The sequence below is a fragment of the Helianthus annuus genome, chromosome 3 (assembly GCF_002127325.2).
Source record: "Helianthus annuus cultivar XRQ/B chromosome 3, HanXRQr2.0-SUNRISE, whole genome shotgun sequence".
NCBI classification, from domain to species: domain Eukaryota; kingdom Viridiplantae; phylum Streptophyta; class Magnoliopsida; order Asterales; family Asteraceae; genus Helianthus; species Helianthus annuus.
In genome coordinates, this window is record NC_035435.2 from 23,832,235 (window position 1) to 23,844,144 (window position 11,910).

Sequence of the window (11,910 nt, forward strand, 5' to 3'; positions counted from 1 at the left end):
GGAGCATGAATCGGCATCTTTCTTGAACTTAATTCAATAACGTCATTCATTCAAACGGTAAAGAGGTTTGTTTGTGTATTTTTACAGTTGGTTCAGAGGATTCTGAACTGAAAATGGTAAATCAAGGACATTAAGTTGTACTTGTATTTTCCTACAGCTGATTGAAAGACAAGATGATGAACCACACCCCGAATCCTTGATAACCTACAAGTGGTAAATTACAAGTGGTAAAATCAATCAAACTTATTTTCCGGAAAAACCATTTTGATTAAAACAAACTTAAGTGTTTTGAAATCTAAATGGGAAAATAGTTTCATAAGGGGAGTTCTGATTGTTTATGTACGTGTGAATGGTGATTTGAGGTGATTTGATATCAGTTGTCATGTTCTGTACTGTTTGTTTTCAATTTTCTTTCGATGTATTTGAATTTTAGGGGGAGTAAGAGTTTTTAGAAAATCCAAAAACATCAGAAAATTTGAAAAAAATCAAAAACATGATAAATCTGAAAAACGAGTTTTGTTGCATAAAAGAGGAAATGATAGTACATCAGTGGACTATCACAACACGCTAAAGAAATGAAATGTTTAAAAGTGATAAACAATCTTACTGTGGATGTGTCAGTAGATTTTCATACATTTAGTAAATTGAAACGAGATATAAACCTAAATCAAACTTGCTTGATTTGTGGGTAAGTATTCTTGAATATATAGGTAACCCCTGAAATCTCGTTTGAAAGGTTTCTTTTTCTGATATACTAGGTTTTTATACTCTATGATATCTGGGGTATTATCTGGGACTTCTGCTGAATGGAAGTTCTGACCTAGTCCTTGGATAATACTTGCTGCAAAATGCTTGAAACATAGCATTAAACCCTCAGCTGATTAGACAATAAAATTGATAATCAGTTGCTGTAGCTGAAAAGATCTCATAAAGGGGACACACCTTTAAGTCGAAGCTGATATCTCTCTGCGCATACGGAAGTATCGACCTGAGATCCCTCAGCCCTCGCATATCCCCTAAATTATATACAGATATCAGTTGTAGTATATGTAACATCCGTCAAAATGGAATACCAAAAATCCGACCCGTTTTAAATTTTGGATCCTAACCTTTGAAACCTCGGAATTTTTCACGAAAATAAATAACCGATGAAGTATTTATACTAATATCAATTTAGTTATTCATCTTATTTGTTTAATCAATTAATTTGGTTAATAATTTAAATTATTAATTTCATAGCTTAACCAAGTTAGTTTTGTTGGATTAAAATAAACAAAACCAAACCAAACCAAGTTAGTTCAGTTTAGTATAGTTGAATTGCGTATCGTACCTTAAAAAAAACTTTAAAGTAAAAAGGAAACTGATTAACAAAAAAAAAACATGTAGAACCCAAGGGTCGAACCCGGGTCTACCCGTTCAACAGTTAGCGACCAGATCTCCACATCTTACAAACCTCCCTATCGTTTGGATCTTAAATATGGGTTACGTTCAAACCCATGACTTTTGCCGCCCAAGGATGATAACAGCAAACTGTTAGCTGTGTTTCTATATTTCTTGATTGATTGACCCTGATTTCTCTATTAGTTGGATGTGATTGAAGTTTCCTTGTGAACGCGTATTGAATCTAGACACCTTATCAACCAAGATTCCGCACCCGCGTTTTCGGAAATTATGAACCGAAAGGATGTTATAAACAATGGATACATGCTCTTATACACTAAAAAAAAAAAACAATTCCAGAAACCTCCCACACGAAAATCAACCACCCCATACCAGAGTTCGAGAATCTTGCCGGAACTCGAAGACGCGCGGACGCACAAGCCGGAACATTCGGACCATCGTTTCGCCATAGCTCGCCGGAAACCGGAGGCATCGCCGGAGATCGGAGAAAACGACCGGAACTCGCGGCCCTTATCATCTCGGTATAACTTATCTTTTAAATCAATCCATTTCATTTTTTTTCTTTTCCTTTTCGAGTAATCACAGTTGTGATTTAACGCAACCGATACTAACCACCATGCTAACATACAACTGTCATAACAACCTCTATACATATATACACTCTAATCAGTTATATAAGAGAATATAACTAAACCAACTAAATTAACTTCTTAATTATTATATGTTCAACATGGCATTTTAGCATTCTCTTATATTCTTACATTTACAAAAAATGGAAGCGTGACAGTTGTTCATTTAAATTTGAATACCATGGATATGGATATGAGGTTTGCTATGGCAGTTGGTGCTTGTTCTGTTTTATTCGGCTGGGTATTTAAAAGGAACAAGATGATACTGTTAATCGATGTTTAAATAAAATAAAAAGCATAACTTAACACATCAGTCATTGTAGTATCAAACAAACAAAGGTTAGGAGTTCGATCCGTTTTGGGGGCGGTTTATGGGCTGATTTTTGGAAGATGATTTTTTTTAGATTCTTTTTCTTAAACACTTCAATCGAATAATAAAATTCAATAAATAACCGTTTTATTAATCTCCTTTATATTACAACCCTTAATACCAATAATGCAATATATAAATATTTGTTTTTTTTTTCATTTTTCCTTTATAGTTAAACCTTTTAATTCTATAAATCACACTAATAATTAATAACTTATTTTAATTCTTTTATATCAGAAAGAGTTATTATGAGATAGATAATAATATACAAATAATTAAAATGTAAAGCATAAGTAATAGGAATATTATTTAACTTGTAAATATTATTTAGATCGGTTATGTGTGGTATTTTTATATCTAGGATAACCGCTTCCGTTCGTTCGGTTTCTCAATTTTACTCGTGCGTTATTTTACAAGGAATCGCAAATGCAACCACTGTGAGTGAATCTTACAACTCCCCTTTTTCCATTTTATTTATACATTTTGGGGTGTATCATGTGTCGCAATGTTTTTATCGCATTTTACAAGTTCAATTCCGTGCAATTACCATTATGTGGAGTATCTATGTTATGTGTTGTTTGATTGTTTATCACTTGGTGCATTTCATACATTTTGGATATCACATCGTCATAGGCTCGTCGGATCCCCATTACCTATGGGCGGAACTTGACGTTGCCACCCATACGAGGTCAGCTCCGTTTGATTGAGCTTAGACCTTGCAGCACACCATAATACCGTGCAACATACATTCATTCATTAGCACACCATAATACCGTGCAACATGCGTGCATTTATTGAATCATTTCAGTTGGTTTGTTTATTGTTTGAGATTGTGTTATGAGTTATGATATATGACATACAACATATTTAGTTACATTGGTTAACGCACGTTTTCACAGTAAATCAAACTTAAACATATTATTTTTCCAAAAATAATAAGGTTCACTCGCCAACTTTTGTTGACCCAAAAACCATTTTTACACATGGTACAGGTGAACAGGTACGAAGAGAAGATTGGACATAGGATGGGCCTTAGTTAACAAGAAACGAATTAGTGTAGTTTATTTGTTATGATCTTGTATTTGTAATTATGTATTGAAATTATTTGTTTCATGAAACATTTGTTATGAATTAATGATTATTTAAAACAAGTAATAGCAAGTCATAAGCTTTGGATCAACCCAATCATGCCCTGATCACCTATCTCCGCTGCGGGTTGGGGTGTGACAGTATATTTACCTGTAAATCTGAACATTGAGATCTGGATATGGGAGTATGTTCAAGTGGAGTGATACACAGTTAAGTTCAAGTCTCTAAAACACTAATATCGTATCTCGAATCAATTGAAATTTGTGTGAGAATTTAAAGTGGACCAATATACTGACAATCTAGGTAAATTGTTTAGAACTAAGAATGTTTAAAGCTTAACGCTGTTAGTGATATGTCTCAATACTGATATGGTCCTCTTGCACAAACTCACAAAATATTGTCTGTAAATATTTCATTTTTGCATTTTCTTTTATTCAAAAATCCAAAAAGATTGTAGTGTGTTTTAGCATAAATTTTGAAAAAAAAAAGATTTTCGACAACTGATGTTGAATAGCTGATTTTCAAAATTCCTAGTGCTAAACAGGATGAACAATACTTGATGGGGAGTGTTTGTATGAAATCAAATGTTTTCTTAAATCTATCCTTTCAAGTGGTTCATCATAATCTGTGTTTGTTTTGAAGGAAAATGTGCAGGACTATTTGTTTGAAATATATGTGAAAGAAATTTACTTTGAGGTAGAGTTTTTGCAGGAAATCCAGACAAAGATCCTGAAGATGTTACTGAAGATGTGAATACCAGTAAATCGAGAGGGGGAGTCTGTTGATAGAGAGAGAGGCTCAAAGACTGATCAAGACTGAAGATGTGAAGATACAGCATTGTTGTGACTCGATAGTCGACTCCATCAACATCTGAGGGGGAGTCTGTTGGTGCACTACATCTGCTGATTACGTCTTGTATCGAGTCATATGTCTTAGATGTTAAATCTAGACTTGAAATATGAGAAATAGTGAGATTGTATAGTTATAGGATTATTGGATCGCTCATATGGTCAAATAATATACTTGGGCCGCTCATATGTCCATGACCTGGACCGCTCGAATGACACTATTGTGGACCGCTCGAGTGACAGCCTGGATCGCTTATTGGGCCTGTCCAATAAGCGATCCCAGAATAATATAAATACCCTATGAGCGAATTCATTTGTAACGGATTCTGATTCTCGTACCGAAGTGCTGCCGGATCGAGAACAGATTGTATTTGGCGTCAAATCAATAGAAAAGAAGTTTAAAGTGAATCTCTAGCTATTCCTACGTTGATTACTTGTTTTCCGCACCTGTAATTGACGAAAACGCCTCTGATTGACTCGTTTGGGTCACGAAACAATCCTACACTAACAAGCGCTGATTGATTGTCACAGTGTATGGAAATCGCCGTCAACGGCTTTGGCCATCTTGGAATAGTTTCCACAAATTGACGTAGCCACTCTGCCTCTTCATCGCTTTTATCTAAAGCGACGAATTCGGATTCCATCGTGGATCTAGCTATAACAGTTTGCTTGGAAGACTTCCAAGCTATAGCTTCTGGCGCAAGTGTAAACATATATCCACTTATCGATCTATGATCCTTTATATCTGATATCCAGTTCACACCCGTGTATCCTTCGATCACTGCTGGATCACGGGTATAATGCAATCCATAGTCTCTCGTGTATCTTATGTATCTGAGCACCCTCGTGATAGCTTTCCAATGTTCCGCGCACGGATTACTGGTGTATCTACTTAGCCTGCTCACAGCATACGCTAAGTCGGGTCTAGTACATGTCATTAGATACATGAGACTCCCAGTGATCCTTGAGTACTCTAACTGGGCAACACTCTCGCCTCTATTCTTTCTTAGGCGTTGGGTATTATCAATTGGAGTTCGAGCTATACTCGTATCGTCCGAATTGAATTTCCCAAGGATCTTGTCCACGTAGTGAGATTGACTCAACACAAGACCATTTTGGGTTCTAGTGATTTTTACTCCAAGAATCACATCCGCGAGACCCATGTCTTTCATGTCAAACCTCACTTTCAACATGTCTTTGTTGAGTTGATCATGTTATCATCACTCCCAATGATAAGCATATCATCTACATAAAGACACAACGTCAGTTTCGAAAGCTGAAACGTAACTGCACAGCACTAACTGCTGCTGGAAGCTTCTGCGCGCGCGCGCAGATCTGCACCCTCATGCGCGGTGCGTTCATTTGGCTCACATGCCACGCGCATGTGTGCGAGTGCGAGTGCGAGTGCGTGTACGAGTGCGAGTTAGGGTGCTCCGCACCCTTCGTGAGTACACTAGTGAGTGCTTCCATGAAACAATAAGGATGGAGAGTTCCCACTTAAATGTCCCTTTAAGTTTCATCTCTCATCCGATGTGGGACAAGGTGCCACTTTCCCACTTATTTCAGCATTTAAGTTTCAAACACCAAACTTTGAGCATCGATATCTCATTCATCTTAGCTCCATTTTGGACGTGGTTTAGTTCGTTGCGAAGCTCTTCCGACATAGAACACCAACCCACAATAAATGTATAAAACCCGCTCATTTTATTATATTTATTTCTAGTCCAAAATAGGAAAAAACATTTTCCTCTATTTGTGAAAAATGCTATTTTCGCAAAATTTCCAACAGGTAATTCCCAAAAATCCAAAATACCATGAGCTATCATGCATTTTTAAACATCAGTTCAAGTAAACCTTAAATTCTTTTTAATTTTCTCGACGCACAAACCATCCTTTCAACTGTCGCTATTTCTTTTCTTCTTTATTTTTTACCAATTTACCTCATCAAAACCCTAATATATTTTTTATTTTTTTATATCAAATCAACTTCGCAAAACTGAAAAAAAAAACTTTTTAAAAAATGTCGTTCACTCTCCCAAACCTGAAACTATTAGTAGCACATTAAAGTGTCACTAAAACACCTTATCTCTTCTTTGAAACAACACTAACAACTTCAATACTAGTCGGATTCAGATCTGTAAATACTAATTTCAGTCAAGCATCGATCCAATATTCAGCTCTGAAAAGAGTAGCCTTCAATCAACAACTCAGATCGGTACACGAAATTCAGCGATAATTCAGATTCGAAACAAACACATCAACTACAACGATCTTCTTACCGAATTCTTTGCACATCAAAATCTTTCTTCTTCGTCCAACAAAAACAACAAGTATAACTTGCAGATTTGAATATGAGATTGAAAACAAAATATCTTCTGTTAGATTTAAGAACAATTATACAATGTTTGATCTAAAAAACTGATCTCAGATCTGAAACGATTCACTGAATTCAATTAACTGCAACTTTCAGATCTGATTTATCAAAAACAGTATTCAAAGAATTCGGTTAAAATATCGATCCGAATCAAACCAAAGTTAATTGAAACAGTCCGAAATTCACTGAATCAAACTGAAATCAGTCCGTAATCGATCAAATTAGTTCAAAATCATCATCGAATTGAACCGATAATCATATGCTTTTTACCGAAACATGTTTAGATTCTCTGAAAAACCAGTTGAAATCAATCTGAAATCTATTGAATTAGTCCAAAACGTTTAACACTTTTATCAAAACAAATCAAAATAGATTGAACAGTGCAATATTCTATCCAAAATTTAACAGAAAATCACTCGATTCTGTTCGAAACTCGTCCGATTTGAACACGATTACACGCAGAGCATCCGTAGCTCTGATACCACTTGTAGGATCGTTGTACGGCCTAAACGAGTCGATCAGAAGAGTTTGAATCCGAATCAAAGGCGGAATTCGATGATGCGGACTTGATTACAGCTTGATTCACGCTTAGATTCACTTTAATTATCTTGTTTATTGATTTCAAAGCTATACAGATCACTTGACAATTTGGCAGCACCTTGGCTCTGAAATCTGCAACGTTACAAATGAGAAACCAGGCTCAGGTATTTATAGTGGTGGCCAGTTTATATGAACATGGTTCTGCCACTTCGTGCGAAGTGGCACTTCGTACGAACTGGCTTTGTCCAGTTCGTGTGAACTGGTCAAACATCACTAAAACCCTAATTTCTTTACTTTTGAGCACTGGTTTATCCTATCTAGATACAAGACTCGATACAAGACAAAGTTGACAGACATATCCACCAACATAATCTTTGCGGGTTTGGGTAATTTTTGGGTAAATCGGCTGATAACCTTAGAAACGGTAATTAAGAGATTATTAAAACGTGATATTCTACTAATCTTGTCGCTATAATGCTCGAGGTTATTAATAGGTCTCGGTTTGGTATATAGCTAGGATTAGGTTTTGTAAGAAATCGGTCTTAGTTCCCTAATCATACTCGTGTCTATTAAGCCAAGTTAAAATCCATAGTTGCCTTAGACTTTCGCGCTGTAAGGTAGATTGTCATATTAGGGCACTTTTCAAGAAGTTAGAGTACTGTAAGGAAATCTAACAACCGGTAGTCGTAACGGCCTAGGTGATGCCATAAGTTTCACCTCGAGAAGGGTTGAGGGGCTTAGTTGGTGTCTTAATAGGTTTAGTATCAAAAGATCCTGGTTCCATACCACATTAGTTTCGAATAGAAATCCACTCCAAGTTAAACCTGCGTCTAGCCTAGGTAGTCTTCATCGCCACTGCTTCAAGTCTTCGTCCAAGTTCGTGTTTAGTCATTTTAATTAATTTAGTTTAATCTTTATTTGCATTTTTAGGATTTTTAGTGAAACCCCCCCCCCCAATCAAATAAACAGTTAGTAGACGTGTCAGTCTAAGTCTAGATAGAGTCATTAACGTAATTAGAGAGTCTTGTGGGTTCGATACTCGGACTTACTTTAGCTATACTACATTGACTGGTACACTTGCCGGTTGTGTGGTCTAGGTTTTAGAGAGTCTGTTTTTATAAATTTAAAATTTAGGTGTCTAATGTAGGGTTAATTTAGTTTATATTTATTTGACCACTTTTAACACATCACTTAGGCTCACGAAATACCTAAAAGCCTTCCTTCCACAAAACGAAACGCTAATTCCTCAACTATTATCATATAGGCTAGACCCTTCCTAACGATTTTTTGATCAAATTTCCAAGCAGTCATTTTATTGTCAACCCCAAATGTGATTTGTTCCACCACTTTTTAGCTAAGTACGGGGCACAACCTTCTAAATATGTGCGAAGATTAGACGTACCTTGACTTTTTGATACACACTTGTACGTATTGCTACAATGAATACATCTTGCTCTTTCAATACCGTTTTCATCTTTGTACTTTTGAAAATCATTCCACGCCGCTGATCTTTCTTTGTATATTTTACGTTTCTTGGTAACTGGTTCAGTTGTTAGTGGAATTTGGTCATCGTTGCTGTCAAGGTCAACTCTCCGATCGTCAGCCGAATCGTATCCTGACATCTGTAAATCAAAAGTATAACGATATAGATGCAACCATTATAAATTTAACACACTACTACTTACGAATATATAAAAGAGAAAACGTATTAAAATAATGGTTGAATTGTTTTGATTAGTTTAGTTGTACAATAAAATATAAGCCAAGAATTATTTGAAAAAAAGTTTTGGCCATTAACAAAAGAATATACAGCTTGACCCATATTAAAGTTAAAATTGTTTATATGACTTAATAACTTTACATCAGATTATTGTTTGTTTAAAGACTTCAATAACTTAAACATACTAAGATTCAAAGTTGAATAAGTTAAACATCGTAAAACATTGTAAAACATGGATAAGTTAAACCAACTTCTCAATCAAACGCTTGTAACTATTTCAACTTCTCAATGAAACGAAAATAAATAACATTCTGATCTCAAATAAAGAGTAAAAGATCAAACCTTTAAACTGGATTTTTGAAAGTAGTAACGAATTCGAAACTTGAATGCAAGGTTGGAACAATATATTGGTTGATCGTCAATGTTGATTGATTGCAAATTGTCAAAGTTTTATTGACATCGATGGTATAATCAAGCAGATATTTATTATCATTTGATTTATAGAATATATTATGCATATATAAACTAATTTTTACTATGATGCGTATCCATAAGATAAAGGATAATATAAACAAAACTGATAAGAGTATAGTTGGGATTTAATTTAAATCTATAAAAAATGTTGGTTTTATAAACTTAAGAAAAAAGAACAGGGATATATATATATATATATATATATATAGAGTGGGGTTCTAGAGTGAACACTATTATATTTGTGAACTGAATGAACAAATCCTGGCCATTGATTATAGAGATCTAGAGTTTTTTTATGAATGGCAAGATTGCAATTATATTTCATAATTTCTCTTTATATTAAAAGATAGGAGGGTAAATATGTAAAATGCATTCCTTCATTTTTGGAAACCTGACAACCATAATTCCTGTTTTGGATTTACAATCCCATTAAACTCGCCATTTTTGTTTCTTTGACTTTCAACTAAACCAATTGTCTACTCTTTTCTATTTGAAGGTTTCATTTTTTAATCAAAAAATATGTTATTTTTGTTCTCAGGTAGTGTATAATTTATCTAGATTAAAGATACATATATAAATGTAGCTATATACATTGAATGTACATATGTGTACAAATATGTTATTTTTTGTACATATGTCTATATATGTGTTACGTAAAAAACAGTTCCCTATATACACATGTGTATATATATAACACAACTTTCAAACAAAATATACATCTGTGTATAATAGTAATGCTTATTCTCAACGAGTATCTTCTTCGTATACCATTTGATATATCAGTGTTGTACATATATGTACAACATGAATTAAGCAAAAATAGTTATGTACACACATGTACATATATTACACAACTTTCAAAACAAATATACATCTGTGTATAATAATAACGCTTATTATCAACGTTCATCTTCTTCATGTACCATTTGATATATTAGTGTGGTACATATATGTACAATATAAAATTAAACGAAAATGTTGAACAAAACGCATGTAATTTAACAGGCACAATGGAAATTAATATTACTAATAGCCATGGAAATTGATTAAATACCACATAATTCGCCTCATTCTAAAAACAAAACTACAAACAAACAAATTACACATATGAAAAACCCAATATTTATGCTTTGAAAATAGTAATTGAATTTGTGAATATAATGATTTTAAAACTTAAAAACATTGAAATTCTTGTTTTTCGTTATTATACCAGGTTCATGATGTATAAATTTTTTCTCATTAAATAATTGATTAAAGTGGACCTAATTTGTTTAATGATAATATATGGAGAGTCCAGTTATAGACATATATGATAATTGATCAACTAAAGATTATAGAAAGAATAACACATACTTGAGTATAGCAAAAGTAGTTAATATAATTTTGGTAACTGATATTCTCTAATTTACTATTTCAGCAAAGTGACATCCATACCCTTTTGATCAAGATGGAAAATGAATGGTTGAGATTAGTTCACAAGGTTCACAACCAAGGATGTTGTTCACTCATGATCCCCATCCTATATATAGTGGGGTTCTAGAGTGAACACTATTATATTTGTGAACTGAATGAACAAATCCTGGCCATTGATTATAGAGATCTAGAGTTTTTTTATGAATGGCAAGATTGCAATTATATTTCATAATTTCTCTTTATATTAAAAGATAGGAGGGTAAATATGTAAAATGCATTCCTTCATTTTTGGAAACCTGACAACCATAATTCCTGTTTTGGATTTACAATCCCATTAAACTCGCCATTTTTGTTTCTTTGACTTTCAACTAAACCAATTGTCTACTCTTTTCTATTTGAAGGTTTCATTTTTTAATCAAAAAATATGTTATTTTTGTTCTCAGGTAGTGTATAATTTATCTAGATTAAAGATACATATATAAATGTAGCTATATACATTGAATGTACATATGTGTACAAATATGTTATTTTTTGTACATATGTCTATATATGTGTTACGTAAAAAACAGTTCCCTATATACACATGTGTATATATATAACACAACTTTCAAACAAAATATACATCTGTGTATAATAGTAATGCTTATTCTCAACGAGTATCTTCTTCGTATACCATTTGATATATCAGTGTTGTACATATATGTACAACATGAATTAAGCAAAAATAGTTATGTACACACATGTACATATATTACACAACTTTCAAAACAAATATACATCTGTGTATAATAATAACGCTTATTATCAACGTTCATCTTCTTCATGTACCATTTGATATATTAGTGTGGTACATATATGTACAATATAAAATTAAACGAAAATGTTGAACAAAACGCATGTAATTTAACAGGCACAATGGAAATTAATATTACTAATAGCCATGGAAATTGATTAAATACCACATAATTCGCCTCATTCTAAAAACAAAACTACAAACAAACAAATTACACATATGAAAAACCCAATATTTATGCTTTGAAAATAGTAATTGA

General features: G+C 33.6%; 1 long non-coding RNA gene across 1 annotated transcript; it reads left to right on the plus strand.

Moving 5' to 3' along the window:
- Positions 1-1,704: 1,704 nt before the first annotated feature.
- On the plus strand, positions 1,705-3,683 carry LOC110903079. The gene is made up of 3 exons (XR_002571647.2): positions 1,705-1,922; positions 2,762-2,837; positions 3,393-3,683. It is a non-coding gene; the product is annotated as an uncharacterized LOC110903079 (long non-coding RNA).
- Positions 3,684-11,910: the final 8,227 nt, after the last annotated feature.